Source organism: Paramormyrops kingsleyae, chromosome 1 (genome assembly GCF_048594095.1).
Source record: "Paramormyrops kingsleyae isolate MSU_618 chromosome 1, PKINGS_0.4, whole genome shotgun sequence".
Classification (NCBI taxonomy): Eukaryota; Metazoa; Chordata; class Actinopteri; order Osteoglossiformes; family Mormyridae; genus Paramormyrops; species Paramormyrops kingsleyae.
In genome coordinates, this window is record NC_132797.1 from 54804972 (window position 1) to 54825688 (window position 20717).

The window sequence follows — 20717 nt, forward strand, 5'->3', positions numbered from 1 at the left end:
AAAATAAATAAACGTACAAAACTATTGAAATCCCCCAGAAGCATGTGCATATTTTTCTGGTTTGCATGTTGTGTGTGTGTGTGTGTGTGTGTGTGTGTGTGTGTGTGTGTGTGGTTACCTAAGCACAGTCGGCCTAGTGTTTGATAGGTGATGGAGAAGCGTACGGTCGTGGGGACAATAAACTACATGCGCCTATGCCAACATGTGTTTAAGTATAGCGACAAACATGGACGCTTTCTTTAACGTAAAACAGTTAAAGGCTCATACGGTTTTGTTTACATTTTTATTTTTTTAATTTCAAGTAGCCTCTAATCACCTTACATTAGTTCTGATTTACTGTAGTCACCAATCAGAGTATTTTAAAACAATGGCACTGAAATGTCACCACATGTTAAAGCTAACAAAGTAACATGATTATATCAGCGGAACAAACCAGTCGCCGGTACGTATAGACAGATCATGTGTTGCTCAACAATCGACAGCATTTTGAAATCTATTTGTATTTAGACAAATATATTGGGAATAAAGCGTTGTGTTTTAAAAGGCAGACATTGAGGTCGAATTTAAATTGGTCACAATTGTATTGTTTTCCGCAGCTAGAAGTGTCGGCTGAGGTTGATTTTAATTGGCATGTCAGTTTAGGATTCTTGCAGTAGAAGTTATGTAGTGAATTGCGGTACTCTGAAATTAAGTGATATGTGTATTAGAATCGTGAAGCGTCATCTTCCTTTGTTTTAGGTTCACCCCGGGCATTTTATGAATTGTAATGTAATATCAGACAGTGTGTGATGAATTTCTGAAGGCCTGTTATAGGCCTATATGACAATTTCGTGGAAACGTCTCATGGAAAAATGTAGTTGCAGTTTGTCAGGACTAAAGACTGGCTAATGTGACATGGTGAACAAGTCCTGTGGTTAAAGAATGCCGGCCTGTTGCTTAAAACATTGTGTTGTATGCCGAATGTTTCTTGCCCATAGACTACATGTTGCTATACTGTTCCTTTATAATATTCAACTATTATTTTTTAAATCATTTAATGAAATAGGTAAATACCTCATCATTGATGACTATGGTCCACCTGAGTGACAAGTAACCCGTCCTGGACAGAGGTTTCTTCAAGGCCTGTTGTGGGAACCCCATGGTGTAGGATTAAGAGAAAGAATACAGGGAGTGGTACAAATGAGCAGTTGTCCTGCCCCCTTTTACTCATTTTGGATGCTTAAATTACTAAATTGTGATTTTAATGCTCATCTGTATGATTCTATGGTCTGAGCGAGTCTCCAGTACTACATGAATGGTAAACTTAAAAACTCTACTTCTCTTAGCTTAATGATATTTTCTTTTACTGTGTACGATTGGTAGAAATGAAAATCGTGATTTGTCTCTCAGCTTGTGTGTGTGTGTGTGTGTGTGTCTGTGTGTGTGCGTGCGGTGTGTCAACAATGGCAATTATTCACTAAATTCTAAACAAACCCACATATAAAACCCCCTCCCCACCCACCCCAGACACCTATAAAACACAGCATTCTTGCTCTCACCCCCCACTCATTTTGTGAAAAAGCATGTCTGTTGCCAAGACTACAGCTCGTGTCTTGAGTCGTACATACTATGACCCCAGCCACCCGGGGTCATACGGAGGGGCCTCCAGACTGCAGAGAGCCGTGCAGGAAGATACGGGGGAAAAAAGTGGCTACTGATGACATCAGAGAGTGGCTGTCTATGCAAGACAGTTATACTTTACATAAGCCGGCTAAAAAGAATTTCCCCAGGAGCAGAGTGTTTAATACCGAGAGCCATGTATCAGCGGCAGGCCGGTTTATGCGACATGCAAGGGCTGGCGATGTACAACTACCCCATTATGTCACCCTTAAGCAGGCAACATGTGTACCACCCTGTATAATCTATCTACGCCACCAAATGACCCAGGGTTTTGATGGCGTAAAATAAACACGGTCAAGTACTTGTTAGCAATAACGACACAATGTTTTCATGACTCAACTCATTTTATTTAGAAAGCATATAAAAATGAGCAGCCAATCACATTTTGACAGACGTTTACACACCAGCCATAGGGTGCTCGCATGTGTACAAATTGCAGAAATCATTAAACGCCTCATCTACAGCATACTCACAATCACCGTCTTCAGCGAAGCGTTTCAGCTCGCGCAATTTGGCCCGTACATTAATTTGGCCTTTAAGTTCAGAAACTAACACATCGATTGATGCATGTATTTTTACAGGAGCGGTATGAGGGTGAAACATGGCCACCGCCTTTGTGATAATATGTTTAAGCCGTGGCCTATACAGCTTTTTGAACAGCTTTTCAAAATTGTTAAAGAAATAAAACGGTACAGGTTCATAGCGACACGTGTGCTGAAGCAGGCTAGGGTGTTTCACAGTACAGCCGATACAGGTCGCCTTCAAGTCATCTTCGATTAGCCGATCCAGAATAAAGGCAAGTGACCCTTTGATTATCTTCATGGCAGCTACGGTGATGCCGCCACACCCAGAATCTCCAGATAATGATGGAGCCGCAAAACGATCGCGGAAATCATCCAACATCGATGCAGTAACCCGCGATGTATCCATTAGGGCAGAGTCCGCACGCGGAGGTTGTGACTGGAACAGAACCCCATACGGGCACCATGATGCGGCCTGCCGCGGAGTGTATTGAGGAAGCTCTGGTGGCGTTGTATCCATTCGCTGTCCAAAAGTATAGAGGGTCATGGATGGGGATCGCTGGGGGTTAAGTTGAGGAGAAGACTTGTTGTGCTGTATCGACCCAAAAGTAAATTCAGACATGTCCTCCAGGAAAAGGGCTGGTGTCTGGGGAGGTTGGGGAGGGGGTTTTATATGTGGGTTTGCCGTAAGGAGATACTTTAACCCGTCGTTGTACATCGCCAGCCCTTGCATGTCGCATAAACCGGCCTGCCGCTGATACATGGCTCTCGGTATTAAACACTCTGCTCCTGGGGAAATTCTTTTTAGCCGGCTTATGTAAAGTATAACTGTCTTGCATAGACAGCCACTCTCTGATGTCATCAGTAGCCACTTTTTTCCCCCGTATCTTCCTGCACGGCTCTCTGCAGTCTGGAGGCCCCTCCGTATGACCCCGGGTGGCTGGGGTCATAGTATGTACGACTCAAGACACGAGCTGTAGTCTTGGCAACAGACATGCTTTTTCACAAAATGAGTGGGGGGTGAGAGCAAGAATGCTGTGTTTTATAGGTGTCTGGGGTGGGTGGGGAGGGGGTTTTATATGTGGGTTTGTTTAGAATTTAGTGAATAATTGCCATTGTTGACACACCGCACGCACACACACAGACACACACACACACACACACACAAGCTGAGAGACAAATCACGATTTTCATTTCTACCAATCGTACACAGTAAAAGAAAATATCATTAAGCTAAGAGAAGTAGAGTTTTTAAGTTTACCATTCATGTAGTACTGGAGACTCGCTCAGACCATAGAATCATACAGATGAGCATTAAAATCACAATTTAGTAATTTAAGCATCCAAAATGAGTAAAAGGGGGCAGGACAACTGCTCATTTGTACCACTCCCTGTATTCTTTCTCTTAATCCTACACCATGGGGTTCCCACAACAGGCCTTGAAGAAACCTCTGTCCAGGACGGGTTACTTGTCACTCAGGTGGACCATAGTCATCAATGATGAGGTATTTACCTATTTCATTAAATGATTTAAAAAATAATAGTTGAATATTATAAAGGAACAGTATAGCAACATGTAGTCTATGGGCAAGAAACATTCGGCATACAACACAATGTTTTAAGCAACAGGCCGGCATTCTTTAACCACAGGACTTGTTCACCATGTCACATTAGCCAGTCTTTAGTCCTGACAAACTGCAACTACATTTTTCCATGAGACGTTTCCACGAAATTGTCATATAGGCCTATAACAGGCCTTCAGAAATTCATCACACACTGTCTGATATTACATTACAATTCATAAAATGCCCGGGGTGAACCTAAAACAAAGGAAGATGACGCTTCACGATTCTAATACACATATCACTTAATTTCAGAGTACCGCAATTCACTACATAACTTCTACTGCAAGAATCCTAAACTGACATGCCAATTAAAATCAACCTCAGCCGACACTTCTAGCTGCGGAAAACAATACAATTGTGACCAATTTAAATTCGACCTCAATGTCTGCCTTTTAAAACACAACGCTTTATTCCCAATATATTTGTCTAAATACAAATAGATTTCAAAATGCTGTCGATTGTTGAGCAACACATGATCTGTCTATACGTACCGGCGACTGGTTTGTTCCGCTGATATAATCATGTTACTTTGTTAGCTTTAACATGTGGTGACATTTCAGTGCCATTGTTTTAAAATACTCTGATTGGTGACTACAGTAAATCAGAACTAATGTAAGGTGATTAGAGGCTACTTGAAATTAAAAAAATAAAAATGTAAACAAAACCGTATGAGCCTTTAACTGTTTTACGTTAAAGAAAGCGTCCATGTTTGTCGCTATACTTAAACACATGTTGGCATAGGCGCATGTAGTTTATTGTCCCCACGACCGTACGCTTCTCCATCACCTATCAAACACTAGGCCGACTGTGCTTAGGTAACCACACACACACACACACACACACACACACACAACATGCAAACCAGAAAAATATGCACATGCTTCTGGGGGATTTCAATAGTTTTGTACGTTTATTAATTTTTTTTTTTTAATGGTGATTAGGTTTTCTTCTAAACCGTGTATGTACTAAATGAAAAAGACCAGCTAAAAATGTTATTGCTAGCCAGCTTCCTATAAGAGTCAGCAAAACCCTGACACTGCAGCATTAATAAGCGCAAATATACACGCTCCTGGCTAAAGTGTCTCGGGGATAGATAGCCGCACCTTAAGAATGTCAGAGCCCCGACCGTTCGCAGCATTACATCAGCTAGCAGCTCGTGCGCCTCACGGCGGACTCCCTGGTGCTCAGAGCCATTGTGTCCGACATATTATGAATGAATGAAATGCCTTTTTATTGTCACTATACTCATGTACAATGAGAATAAAAAGCAGATCCTCCAGTGCAAACATGCATGTAGAACACACAACAAACAATAAACAAATAGTGCAAAAAAGTGCAAAACGTTCTGCGGTGCTATATATATACATATGGAAGGAACAAATAACTGTGTAGGTTATTGCCGCTGCCATTTCCCTTGTTATCCGATAAGTGGTAAAGTAAGAAAATGAATCTTTGTTCACATTTCGCACAGAAATCTCACTGCAAAGTGGATGACGACTGGTTCTGTTGAATTAGGTCTAAGTTTCATTAAGAGTCAAACACGGTGCAGCTCAGTCACCACTGTTAACTTAACATACCGTCCTCAGTAAACATCTCAAATCAGGCGCCCGGATGTCTTAAGTATAGGCCGCGGGGTCACCTTGTAGGAAAACCATTTACTAGAAAGCCGTCTTTATTAAAAATAACTAAAGCTTTATTCTTTAAAGTTTTTAATGTGTTTTCATGCGACCGCTAAATGCAGTTTACAAGCTCCTACTGTTATAAATAAAATGCTATTAAACCAGGTGCACTCGAAGTTACAGCTTTTGATGCTTCAGCTAAAAAACAATTTTGGAAAACTCAGCATATAATGAATGGAAAGAATGATTACAGATTCGTTGATACACAAAATGCTGGTGGATCGTTCTTTCACGGCGGAGACATTCTCTTGCGATGGACCTGACCCTACACTGGGTACATGGGGACCATTGCTGAAGTAAGGATCTAATGCGTAGCTAGGTGTCGAGTCTCACGGTTAAAAACCCCAGTCCCCGTGTGGCTCAGGGTTCAAAAGCTGCTAAAGATTGGTAGATTCCACGAGAGGTACCCCTTTTAAATACGCTTTATTCCCACCATCCCGCAAATATTAGCACATTTTAAAAACATGACCGTGCTGCATACATATAACAAAATGTATGTACAACTTTTATTTTGAATAATAAAATACCTGTACATGTTGCATTTTAAAACTCATTTGATAAATGTACACACACGTTTTTGTACAAGTTTGAAAAATAAAACACACGTGTACATGTTACATTTTAAAACCCTTGTGCAACTTTGAAAATAATAAAAAAAAACTTCATGTTATATTAACAAAATCTGCTTTGATAAAGAGCCTACAAATTTTTTGCAACTTTGTTTTTGTAAAATAAAAGCCACGTTCATATTAGATTTCAAAACTGATTCGCAAAATGAATGCATAAAACTTTGTACAAACATGCTTGCGCTGCGTACACATAACAAACCGTTTTTGTACAACGCGTCTAGAAAATAAAACACCCGAACATTTTTAAAGCATCTGTACATCTTACTTTGAAAAACTTTCATGTTACATTTTTTAAAACATCTGTACATCTTACTTTGAAAAACTTTCATGTTACATTTTAAAACATCTGTACATCTTACTTTGAAAAACTTTCATGTTACATTTTAAAACATCTGTACATCTTACTTTGAAAAACTTTCATATTACATTTTAAAACATCTGTACATCTTTGAAACACTTTCATGTTACACTAACAAATTCATTCGATGAAATATTTTTAAAGACTTACAACACCCTTTTTGCGATGCTGCTAGTTTTACATTTCGGTATCCAAAAGGCAGTTTCCCCACTAGGCAACAATCTGCGTTTGTCGTAGACGTCCCTGACATTTTTATTGAGGTCTATTAAACGTTTTCACGTCGCGTTTGATTTTGTTATAGTGCGGCATTATGGGGAATTATCCCGCTGCCTTTCATTTAACACGCTTAACCTTCGGCCTATGTTAGCTTTCTGTTCCTGTCTCTTATGTTAGACGGGTCGGTGTCAAGCAGCACGTGTCTTACAGTACATCAGCCATAAGATACCCTCAAAACAATTATTTATCATCCAATTTGTTTCTTACTTCTTGGTTACCTTGTTAGGCTTCCTTATCCATGAAAAGATTGGTTTTAATATTTTTGGTGTGGCTTTCTGGACCTTTCTTTTGACAGCATTCCTCTCGTTTTCAATAAAAAATAATGATAAAATAAACCTCTAGAGAATTATATAAATAAACTGAACTGGTCTTATCTTACCTTACATGTGTGGGGATGCCTTACCTTGATTTTGTTTTAATTTATTTAGTTTAAATAGAGATTCCTGACAAAGTCAAAAAACTTTGATGCAGTATATATTTCGAAAAAAAAGGTTCTTGGGTGTGCTATATAGAACTATAGGGGTTCTAACCAGAGGAAATATAACCATTGCCTTCAAAAAGGTGCCATTTCTTTTAATTGAGAATGTCCAAGGAGTGTCATATATGTACCAAGCTAAAAGGTTCAATATGGAGCCTTTTGTTTTAAGAGTATGCACAAATATATGTGGTGCTTTTATGCATGTTAAACTTAAAAATGGGTCGGTGCCGACCCTATCAGCACCGGAAGGTTATTAATAATGTCTCTAAGGATGGTAGCAAACAGGGCTCTTGGGCCGTCGCTTCACCAGACGCTGCGGGTGGCGAGTCGTGTTGAGCAAAGTAAACCGCATCATTTTCATCATTATTAGCGTTGTTGATGTTGTCTATTTCATTTAATAGCGCTTCAGGTATAGGAGGGGGGGTGTTGCTCCATCCATACCTGCTGATTCAGGTCTTGCGTAGATTTTCTCTTGACCGGTCCGTGCCGTCTCTCTTGTACATAAAATAATAGAGAATACCTATTATTAGAATAAGTTATTTTTAATGTATAGCGTTTATCATATGTATAAAAGAAATAATATACTCACTATATGGAGTTTTCTATCCGCAGTGTCTCCCGTAGAGAAAAAAAAAACAAACCCAAAATAGCTGAATCTCTAAAAATAAAATAATTATTTTAAGTTATTTTATTGTATTGTGTTTATCATAAAACACGCGTAAAATATCATAAAACACGCGTAAAAGAAATAATATACTTACTCTATGCAGGTCCCATGTAGTTTTCTCTTTCCAGTAGGGCAATGCCTTGATGATACGGGGTGTGGGGTACTTGTGTCTCTTTACCAAAGGAGGGGGACCCTTCTCAAGGTAATAAAAATTTCACCGGTTGCTTACTTTTTAGGATTCTTTAAGGAGAAATATACGTCCTGTCAAGTTTTATCTGTTGTCTATTTCGATGTACGTTTTAACTGCGTAGACGGTATGGGGGGAGTCGGGGGGAAAAGACAAAATTTACTGAAATACAAAATGTCAAACTTGATGTGTGGCGGGGAGTCGGGGGGAAAAGACAAAACTTTTAACAAAATTTACTGAAATACAAAGTGTCAAACTTGATCTGTGGCCGAAATTACAGTTTGACCGGGATTTGACCTATCGGGATGTACATAGGTTGCATGAGGAAAAACACAAGGCCAAACTGCTACTGCTGCAGGGGGGTGTCGGCTTTCACACACACACACACATACACACACACACAGACGGTCAAACTACTGCTAAGCGTTTTTTTACTGGACGTCAGACCCAGCTCCTCCTCTCATTCTTAGCTCCAACTTGGTCATTCTCACAGGATTTCTTTCAGTCTCGCGCAGCACAACTCTCAGCTCTCCGGCATCGCTCTCTCCGAGTCCTTTGCGGATTATCCAAAGCCATGGGACCTTACCACGGTACCGCAACAGACACAGCATCGCTCTCTCAGAGCCCTTTTCTACAGATTCTCCAAAGCCACGGACCTTACCACGGTGGTACAGCGTACGCTCACACTCCATCAGGTAACCCACCCCCACTCAGACCCAGTGTTTGGGACCTTAACGCACCAACCCCCCTGCTCAGTCCCCCCTGCTCGGCACCCGCTGGATGCAGACAAAACACCACACTCATAAGCACTCTACTCAAATTAAAATAATAATAATTACATTATAATAAATAATTAAATAATAATACATAATTAAATTATAATAAATAAATAAACTATATACAAATAAACCCCTATCCCAACGCTCAACTGGCTCACAGCCAAAAAAAAAACCCCCCCTCCCACTACCTCATGACGTCACCCGGCAGCCCCCGCCTGTCACTTTTTGATTTATTTGACCTTTGTGACCTTTGACCCAACCTGTCATTTTGACAAAAGCGGCATTCTATCTCTCTCTATAATGAAATCATCATTTCGTGTTAGTTTCTTATGATTTCTTCACGAAAACACATTTTCCTATAAAGGTCGGTCGAACTCTTATGGGGGAAGCGCAGGTTTCATGAAATGAACTCAGAATTTCAAGTTATAATGAAATCTTCATTTCGTGTTAGTTTGTCATGATTTCTTCACGAAAACACATTTTCCTATAATGGTAAGTCGAACTCTTATGGGGGAAGTGCAGGTTTCATGAAATGAACTCAGAATTTCAAGTTATAATGAAATCTTCATTTCGTGTTAGTTTGTCATGATTTCTTCACGTAAACACATTTTCCTATAATGGTTGGTCGAACTCTGATAGGGGAAGCGCAGGTTTCATGAAATGAACTCAGAATTTCAAGTTATAATGAAATCTTCATTTCGTGTTAGTTTCTTATGATTTCTTCACGAAAACACATTTTCCTGTAAAGGTAGGTCGATCTCTTATAGGGGAAGCGCAGGTTTCATGAAATGAACTCAGAATTTCAAGTTATAATGAAATTTTCATTTCATATTAGTTTGTCATGATTTCTTCACGTAAACACATTTTCCTATATTGGTAGGTCGAACTCTTATGGGAGAAGCGCAGGTTTCATGAAATGAACTCAGAATTTCAAGTTATAATGAAATTTTCATTTCATATTAGTTTGTCATGATTTCTTCACGTAAACACATTTTCTTATAAAGGTCGGTCGAACTCTTATGGGGGAAGTGCAGGTTTCATGAAATGAACTCAGAATTTCAAGTTATAATGAAATTTTCATTTCATATTAGTTTGTCATGATTTCTTCACGTAAACACATTTTCCTATATTGGTAGGTCGAACTCTTATAAGGGAAGCGCAGGTTTCATGAAATGAACTCAGAATTTCAAGTTATAATGAAATCTTCATTTCGTGTTAGTTTGTCATGATTTCTTCACGTAAACACATTTTCCTATAATGGTAGGTCGAACTCTTATAGGGGAAGCGCAGGTTTCATGAGATGAACTCAGAATTTCATGTTATAATGAAATCTTCATTTCGTGTTAGTTTGTCATGATTTCTTCACGAAAACACATTTTCCTATAATGGTAGGTCGAACTCTTATAGGGGAGGCGCAGGTTTCATGAAATGAACTCAGAATTTCAAGTTATAATGAAATCTTCATTTCGTGTTAGTTTGTCATGATTTCTTCACGTAAACACATTTTCCTATAATGGTAGGTCGAACTCTTATAGGGGAAGCGCAGGTTTCATGAAATGAACTCAGAATTTCAAGTTATAATGAAATCTTCATTTCGTATTAGTTTGTCATGATTTCTTCACGTAAACACATTTTCCTATAATGGTAGGTCGAACTCTTATAGGGGAAGCGCAGGTTTCATGAAATGAACTCAGAATTTCAAGTTATAATGAAATCTTCATTTCGTGTTAGTTTCTTATGATTTCTTCACGAAAACACATTTTCCTGTAAAGGTAGGTCGAACTCTTATAGGGGAAGCGCAGGTTTCATGAAATGAACTCAGAATTTCAAGTTATAATGAAATTTTCATTTCATATTAGTTTGTCATGATTTCTTCACGTAAACACATTTTCCTATAATGGTAGGTCGAACTCTTATAGGGGAAGCGCAGGTTTCATGAGATGAACTCAGAATTTCATGTTATAATGAAATCTTCATTTCGTGTTAGTTTGTCATGATTTCTTCACGAAAACACATTTTCCTATAATGGTAGGTCGAACTCTTATAGGGGAAGCGCAGGTTTCATGAAATGAAGTCAGAATTTCAAGTTATAATGAAATCTTCATTTCGTGTTAGTTTGTCATGATTTCTTCACGAAAACACATTTTCCTATAATGGTAGGTCGAACTCTTATAGGGGAAGCGCAGGTTTCATGAAATGAACTCAGAATTTCAAGTCATAATGAAATCTTCATTTCGTGTTAGTTTGTCATGATTTCTTCACGTAAACACATTTTCCTATAATGGTAGGTCGAACTCTTATGGGGGAAGCGCAGGTTTCTTGAAATGAACTCAGAAGTTCAAGTTATAATGAAATCTTCATTTCGTGTTAGTTTCTTATGATTTCTTCACGAAAACACATTTTCCTATAATGGTAGGTCGAACTCTTACGGGGGAAGCGCAGGTTTCATGAAATGAACTCAGAATATCAAGTTATAATGAAATCTTCATTTCGTGTTAGTTTGTCATGATTTCTTCACGAAAACACATTTTCCTATAATGGTAGGTCGAACTCTTATAGGGGAAGCGCAGGTTTCATGAAATGAAGTCAGAATTTCAAGTTATAATGAAATCTTCATTTCGTGTTAGTTTGTCATGATTTCTTCACGAAAACACATTTTCCTATAATGGTAGGTCGAACTCTTATAGGGGAAGCGCAGGTTTCATGAAATGAACTCAGAATTTCAAGTCATAATGAAATCTTCATTTCGTGTTAGTTTGTCATGATTTCTTCACGTAAACACATTTTCCTATAATGGTAGGTCGAACTCTTATGGGGGAAGCGCAGGTTTCATGAAATGAACTCAGAATTTCAAGTTATAATGAAATTTTCATTTCATATTAGTTTGTCATGATTTCTTCACGTTAACACATTTTCCTATATTGGTAGGTCGAACTCTTATGGGAGAAGCGCAGGTTTCATGAAATGAACTCAGAATTTCAAGTTATAATGAAATCTTCATTTCATATTAGTTTGTCATGATTTCTTCACGTTAACACATTTTCCTATATTGGTAGGTCGAACTCTTATGGGAGAAGCGCAGGTTTCATGAAATGAACTCAGAATTTCAAGTTATAATGAAATCTTCATTTCGTATTAGTTTGTCATGATTTCTTCACGTAAACACATTTTCCTATAATGGTAGGTCGAACTCTTATGGGGGAAGCGCAGGTTTCATGAAATGAACTCAGAATTTCAAGTTATAATGAAATCTTCATTTCGTGTTAGTTTGTCATGATTTCTTCACGAAAACACATTTTCCTATAATGGTAGGTCGAACTCTTATAGGGGAAGCGCAGGTTTCATGAAATGAACTCAGAATTTCAAGTTATAATGAAATCTTCATTTCGTGTTAGTTTCTTATGATTTCTTCACGAAAACACATTTTCCTGTAAAGGTAGGTCGATCTCTTATAGGGGAAGCGCAGGTTTCATGAAATGAACTCAGAATTTCAAGTTATAATGAAATTTTCATTTCATATTAGTTTGTCATGATTTCTTCACGAAAACACATTTTCCTATAATGGTAGGTCGAACTCTTATAGGCGAAGCGCAGGTTTCTTGAAATGAACTCAGAATTTCAAGTTATAATGAAATCTTCATTTTGTTTTAGTCTGTCATGATTTCTTCACGAAAACACATTTTCCTATAATGGTAGGTCGAACTCTTATAGGGGAAGCGCAGGTTTCATGAAATGAACTCAGAATTTCAAGTTATAATGAAATTATCATTTCATACTAGTTTGTCATGATTTCTTCACGTAAACACATTTTCCTATAATGGTAGGTCGAACTCTTATAGGGGAAGCGCAGGTTTCATGAGATGAACTCAGAATTTCATGTTATAATGAAATCTTCATTTCGTGTTAGTTTGTCATGATTTCTTCACGAAAACACATTTTCCTATAATGGTAGGTCGAACTCTTATAGGCGAAGCGCAGGTTTCATGAAATGAACTCAGAATTTCAAGTTATAATGAAATCTTCATTTTGTATTAGTCTGTTATGATTTCTTCACGAAAACACATTTTCCTATAAAGGTCGGTCGAACTCTTATGGGGGAAGCGCAGGTTTCATGAAATGAACTCAGAATTTCAAGTTATAATGAAATCTTCATTTCGTGTTAGTTTGTCATGATTTCTTCACGAAAACACATTTTCCTATAATGGTAAGTCGAACTCTTATGGGGGAAGTGCAGGTTTCATGAAATGAACTCAGAATTTCAAGTTATAATGAAATCTTCATTTCGTGTTAGTTTGTCATGATTTCTTCACGTAAACACATTTTCCTATAATGGTTGGTCGAACTCTGATAGGGGAAGCGCAGGTTTCATGAAATGAACTCAGAATTTCAAGTTATAATGAAATCTTCATTTCGTGTTAGTTTCTTATGATTTCTTCACGAAAACACATTTTCCTGTAAAGGTAGGTCGATCTCTTATAGGGGAAGCGCAGGTTTCATGAAATGAACTCAGAATTTCAAGTTATAATGAAATTTTCATTTCATATTAGTTTGTCATGATTTCTTCACGTAAACACATTTTCCTATATTGGTAGGTCGAACTCTTATGGGAGAAGCGCAGGTTTCATGAAATGAACTCAGAATTTCAAGTTATAATGAAATTTTCATTTCATATTAGTTTGTCATGATTTCTTCACGTAAACACATTTTCTTATAAAGGTCGGTCGAACTCTTATGGGGGAAGTGCAGGTTTCATGAAATGAACTCAGAATTTCAAGTTATAATGAAATTTTCATTTCATATTAGTTTGTCATGATTTCTTCACGTAAACACATTTTCCTATATTGGTAGGTCGAACTCTTATAAGGGAAGCGCAGGTTTCATGAAATGAACTCAGAATTTCAAGTTATAATGAAATCTTCATTTCGTGTTAGTTTGTCATGATTTCTTCACGTAAACACATTTTCCTATAATGGTAGGTCGAACTCTTATAGGGGAAGCGCAGGTTTCATGAGATGAACTCAGAATTTCATGTTATAATGAAATCTTCATTTCGTGTTAGTTTGTCATGATTTCTTCACGAAAACACATTTTCCTATAATGGTAGGTCGAACTCTTATAGGGGAGGCGCAGGTTTCATGAAATGAACTCAGAATTTCAAGTTATAATGAAATCTTCATTTCGTGTTAGTTTGTCATGATTTCTTCACGTAAACACATTTTCCTATAATGGTAGGTCGAACTCTTATAGGGGAAGCGCAGGTTTCATGAAATGAACTCAGAATTTCAAGTTATAATGAAATCTTCATTTCGTATTAGTTTGTCATGATTTCTTCACGTAAACACATTTTCCTATAATGGTAGGTCGAACTCTTATAGGGGAAGCGCAGGTTTCATGAAATGAACTCAGAATTTCAAGTTATAATGAAATCTTCATTTCGTGTTAGTTTCTTATGATTTCTTCACGAAAACACATTTTCCTGTAAAGGTAGGTCGAACTCTTATAGGGGAAGCGCAGGTTTCATGAAATGAACTCAGAATTTCAAGTTATAATGAAATTTTCATTTCATATTAGTTTGTCATGATTTCTTCACGTAAACACATTTTCCTATAATGGTAGGTCGAACTCTTATAGGGGAAGCGCAGGTTTCATGAGATGAACTCAGAATTTCATGTTATAATGAAATCTTCATTTCGTGTTAGTTTGTCATGATTTCTTCACGAAAACACATTTTCCTATAATGGTAGGTCGAACTCTTATAGGGGAAGCGCAGGTTTCATGAAATGAAGTCAGAATTTCAAGTTATAATGAAATCTTCATTTCGTGTTAGTTTGTCATGATTTCTTCACGAAAACACATTTTCCTATAATGGTAGGTCGAACTCTTATAGGGGAAGCGCAGGTTTCATGAAATGAACTCAGAATTTCAAGTCATAATGAAATCTTCATTTCGTGTTAGTTTGTCATGATTTCTTCACGTAAACACATTTTCCTATAATGGTAGGTCGAACTCTTATGGGGGAAGCGCAGGTTTCTTGAAATGAACTCAGAAGTTCAAGTTATAATGAAATCTTCATTTCGTGTTAGTTTCTTATGATTTCTTCACGAAAACACATTTTCCTATAATGGTAGGTCGAACTCTTACGGGGGAAGCGCAGGTTTCATGAAATGAACTCAGAATATCAAGTTATAATGAAATCTTCATTTCGTGTTAGTTTGTCATGATTTCTTCACGAAAACACATTTTCCTATAATGGTAGGTCGAACTCTTATAGGGGAAGCGCAGGTTTCATGAAATGAAGTCAGAATTTCAAGTTATAATGAAATCTTCATTTCGTGTTAGTTTGTCATGATTTCTTCACGAAAACACATTTTCCTATAATGGTAGGTCGAACTCTTATAGGGGAAGCGCAGGTTTCATGAAATGAACTCAGAATTTCAAGTCATAATGAAATCTTCATTTCGTGTTAGTTTGTCATGATTTCTTCACGTAAACACATTTTCCTATAATGGTAGGTCGAACTCTTATGGGGGAAGCGCAGGTTTCATGAAATGAACTCAGAATTTCAAGTTATAATGAAATTTTCATTTCATATTAGTTTGTCATGATTTCTTCACGTTAACACATTTTCCTATATTGGTAGGTCGAACTCTTATGGGAGAAGCGCAGGTTTCATGAAATGAACTCAGAATTTCAAGTTATAATGAAATCTTCATTTCGTATTAGTTTGTCATGATTTCTTCACGTAAACACATTTTCCTATAATGGTAGGTCGAACTCTTATGGGGGAAGCGCAGGTTTCATGAAATGAACTCAGAATTTCAAGTTATAATGAAATCTTCATTTCGTGTTAGTTTGTCATGATTTCTTCACGAAAACACATTTTCCTATAATGGTACGTCGAACTCTTATAGGGGAAGCGCAGGTTTCATGAAATGAACTCAGAATTTCAAGTTATAATGAAATCTTCATTTCGTGTTAGTTTCTTATGATTTCTTCACGAAAACACATTTTCCTGTAAAGGTAGGTCGATCTCTTATAGGGGAAGCGCAGGTTTCATGAAATGAACTCAGAATTTCAAGTTATAATGAAATTTTCATTTCATATTAGTTTGTCATGATTTCTTCACGAAAACACATTTTCCTATAATGGTAGGTCGAACTCTTATAGGCGAAGCGCAGGTTTCATGAAATGAACTCAGAATTTCAAGTTATAATGAAATCTTCATTTTGTTTTAGTCTGTCATGATTTCTTCACGAAAACACATTTTCCTATAATGGTAGGTCGAACTCTTATAGGGGAAGCGCAGGTTTCATGAAATGAACTCAGAATTTCAAGTTATAATGAAATTTTCATTTCATACTAGTTTGTCATGATTTCTTCACGTAAACACATTTTCCTATAATGGTAGGTCGAACTCTTATAGGGGAAGCGCAGGTTTCATGAGATGAACTCAGAATTTCATGTTATAATGAAATCTTCATTTCGTGTTAGTTTGTCATGATTTCTTCACGAAAACACATTTTCCTATAATGGTAGGTCGAACTCTTATAGGCGAAGCGCAGGTTTCATGAAATGAACTCAGAATTTCAAGTTATAATGAAATCTTCATTTTGTATTAGTCTGTTATGATTTCTTCACGAAAACACATTTTCCTATAATGGTAGGTCGAACTCTTATAGGGGAAGCGCAGGTTTCATGAAATGAACTCAGAATTTCAAGTTATAATGAAATCTTCATTTCGTGTTAGTTTGTCATGATTTCTTCACGTAAACACATTTTCCTATAATGGTAGGTCGAACTCTTATGGGGGAAGCGCAGGTTTCTTGAAATGAACTCAGAAGTTCAAGTTATAATGAAATCTTCATTTCGTGTTAGTTTCTTATGATTTCTTCACGAAAACACATTTTCCTATAAAGGTCGGTCGAACTCTTATGGGGGAAGCGCAGGTTTCATGAAATGAACTCAGAATTTCAAGTTATAATGAAATCTTCATTTCGTGTTAGTTTGTCATGATTTCTTCACGAAAACACATTTTCCTATAATGGTAGGTCGAACTCTTACGGGGGAAGCGCAGGTTTCATGAAATGAACTCAGAATATCAAGTTATAATGAAATCTTCATTTCGTGTTAGTTTGTCATGATTTCTTCACGAAAACACATTTTCCTATAATGGTAGGTCGAACTCTTATAGGGGAAGCGCAGGTTTCATGAAATGAAGTCAGAATTTCAAGTTATAATGAAATCTTCATTTCGTGTTAGTTTGTCATGATTTCTTCACGAAAACACATTTTCCTATAATGGTAGGTCGAACTCTTATAGGGGAAGCGCAGGTTTCATGAAATGAACTCAGAATTTCAAGTCATAATGAAATCTTCATTTCGTGTTAGTTTGTCATGATTTCTTCACGTAAACACATTTTCCTATAATGGTAGGTCGAACTCTTATGGGGGAAGCGCAGGTTTCATGAAATGAACTCAGAATTTCAAGTTATAATGAAATCTTCATTTCGTATTAGTTTGTCATGATTTCTTCACGTAAACACATTTTCCTATAATGGTAGGTCGAACTCTTATGGGGGAAGCGCAGGTTTCATGAAATGAACTCAGAATTTCAAGTTATAATGAAATCTTCATTTCGTGTTAGTTTGTCATGATTTCTTCACGTAAACACATTTTCCTATAATGGTAGGTCGAACTCTTATAGGGGAAGCGCAGGTTTCATGAAATGAACTCAGAATTTCAAGTTATAATGAAATCTTCATTTCGTATTAGTTTGTCATGATTTCTTCATGTAAACACATTTTCCTATAATGGTAGGTCGAACTCTTATAGGGGAAGCGCAGGTTTCATGAAATGAACTCAGAATTTCAAGTTATAATGAAATTTTCATTTCATATTAGTTTGTCATGATTTCTTCACGTAAACACATTTTCCTATATTGGTAGGTCGAACTCTTATGGGAGAAGCGCAGGTTTCATGAAATGAACTCAGAATTTCAAGTTATAATGAAATTTTCATTTCATATTAGTTTGTCATGATTTCTTCACGTAAACACATTTTCCTATATTGGTAGGTCGAACTCTTATGGGAGAAGCGCAGGTTTCATGAAATGAACTCAGAATTTCAAGTTATAATGAAATTTTCATTTCATATTAGTTTGTCATGATTTCTTCACGTAAACACATTTTCTTATAAAGGTCGGTCGATCTCTTATAAGGGAAGCGCAGGTTTCATGAAATGAACTCAGAATTTCAAGTTATAATGAAATCTTCATTTCGTGTTAGTTTGTCATGATTTCTTCACGTAAACACATTTTTCCTATATTGGTAGGTCGAACTCTTATGGGGGAAGTGCAGGTTTCATGAAATGAACTCAGAATTTCAAGTTATAATGAAATTTTCATTTCATATTAGTTTGTCATGATTTCTTCACGTAAACACAATTTCCTATATTGGTAGGTCGAACTCTTATAAGGGAAGCGCAGGTTTCATGAAATGAACTCAGAATTTCAAGTTATAATGAAATCTTCATTTCGTGTTAGTTTGTCATGATTTCTTCACGTAAACACATTTTCCTATAATGGTAGGTCGAACTCTTATAGGGGAAGCGCAGGTTTCATGAGATGAACTCAGAATTTCATGTTATAATGAAATCTTCATTTCGTGTTAGTTTGTCATGATTTCTTCACGAAAACACATTTTCCTATAATGGTAGGTCGAACTCTTATAGGGGAAGCGCAGGTTTCATGAGATGAACTCAGAATTTCAAGTTATAATGAAATCTTCATTTCGTGTTAGTTTGTCATGATTTCTTCACGTAAACACATTTTCCTATAATGGTAGGTCGAACTCTTATAGGGGAAGCGCAGGTTTCATGAGATGAACTCAGAATTTCAAGTTATAATGAAATCTTCATTTCGTATTAGTTTGTCATGATTTCTTCACGTAAACACATTTTCCTATAATGGTAGGTCGAACTCTTATAGGGGAAGCGCAGGTTTCATGAAATGAACTCAGAATTTCAAGTTATAATGAAATCTTCATTTCGTGTTAGTTTCTTATGATTTCTTCACGAAAACACATTTTCCTGTAAAGGTAGGTCGATCTCTTATAGGGGAAGCGCGGGTTTCATGAAATGAACTCAGAATTTCAAGTTATAATGAAATTTTCATTTCATATTAGTTTGTCATGATTTCTTCACGAAAACACATTTTCCTATAATGGTAGGTCGAACTCTTATAGGCGAAGCGCAGGTTTCATGAAATGAACTCAGAATTTCAAGTTATAATGAAATCTTCATTTTGTTTTAGTCTGTCATGATTTCTTCACGAAAACACATTTTCCTATAATGGTAGGTCGAACTCTTATAGGGGAAGCGCAGGTTTCATGAAATGAACTCAGAATTTCAAGTTATAATGAAATTTTCATTTCATACTAGTTTGTCATGATTTCTTCACGTAAACACATTTTCCTATAATGGTAGGTCGAACTCTTATAGGGGAAGCGCAGGTTTCATGAGATGAACTCAGAATTTCATGTTATAATGAAATCTTCATTTCGTGTTAGTTTGTCATGATTTCTTCACGAAAACACATTTTCCTATAATGGTAGGTCGAACTCTTATAGGCGAAGCGCAGGTTTCATGAAATGAACTCAGAATTTCAAGTTATAATGAAATCTTCATTTTGTATTAGTCTGTTATGATTTCTTCACGAAAACACATTTTCCTATAATGGTAGGTCGAACTCTTATAGGGGAAGCGCAGGTTTCATGAGATGAACTCAGAATTTCAAGTTATAATGAAATCTTCATTTCGTGTTAGTTTGTCATGATTTCTTCACGTAAACACATTTTCCTATAATGGTAGGTCGAACTCTTATGGGGGAAGCGCAGGTTTCATGAAATGAACTCAGAAGTTCAAGTTATAATGAAATCTTCATTTCGTGTTAGTTTCTTATGATTTCTTCACGAAAACACATTTTCCTATAAAGGTCGGTCGAACTCTTACGGGGGAAGCGCAGGTTTCATGAAATGAACTCAGAATTTCAAGTTATAATGAAATCTTGATTTCGTGTTAGTTTGTCATGATTTCTTCACGAAAACACGTTTTCCTATAATGGTAGGTCGAACTCTTACGGGGGAAGCGCAGGTTTCATGAAATGAACTCAGAATATCAAGTTATAATGAAATCTTCATTTCGTGTTAGTTTGTCATGATTTCTTCACGAAAACACATTTTCCTATAATGGTAGGTCGAACTCTTATAGGGGAAGCGCAGGTTTCATGAAATGAAGTCAGAATTTCAAGTTATAATGAAATCTTCATTTCGTGTTAGTTTGTCATGATTTCTTCACGAAAACACATTTTCCTATAATGGTAGGTCGAACTCTTATGGGGGAAGCGCAGGTTTCATGAAATGAACTCAGAATTACAAGTTATAATGAAATTTTCATTTCATATTAGTTTGTCATGATTTCTTCACGTTAACACATTTTCCTATATTGGTAGGTCGAACTCTTATGGGAGAAGCGCAGGTTTCATGAAATGAACTCAGAATTTCAAGTTATAATGAAATTTTCATTTCATATTAGTTTGTCATGATTTCTTCACGTAAACACATTTTCCTATAAAGGTAGGTCGATCTCTTATAGGGGAAGCGCAGGTTTCATGAAATGAACTCAGAATTTCAAGTTATAATGAAATTTTCATTTCATATTAGTTTGTCATGATTTCTTCACGTAAACACATTTTCCTATATTGGTAGGTCGAACTCTTATGGGAGAAGCGCAGCTTTCATGAAATGAACTCAGAAGTTCAAGTTATAATGAAATCATCATTTCGTGTTAGTTTCTTATGATTTCT

General features: G+C 36.7%; 1 long non-coding RNA gene across 1 annotated transcript; it reads right to left on the reverse strand.

Annotated features, from left to right (window-relative positions):
• Positions 1–5968: 5968 nt before the first annotated feature.
• On the reverse strand, positions 5969–8836 carry LOC140592685 (uncharacterized). Its single transcript, XR_011993088.1, has 2 exons — positions 7815–8836; positions 5969–7719 (listed from the first exon to the last, which is right to left on the reverse strand). It is a non-coding gene; the product is annotated as an uncharacterized lncRNA (long non-coding RNA).
• Between the last annotated feature and the right edge of the window lie 11881 nt (positions 8837–20717).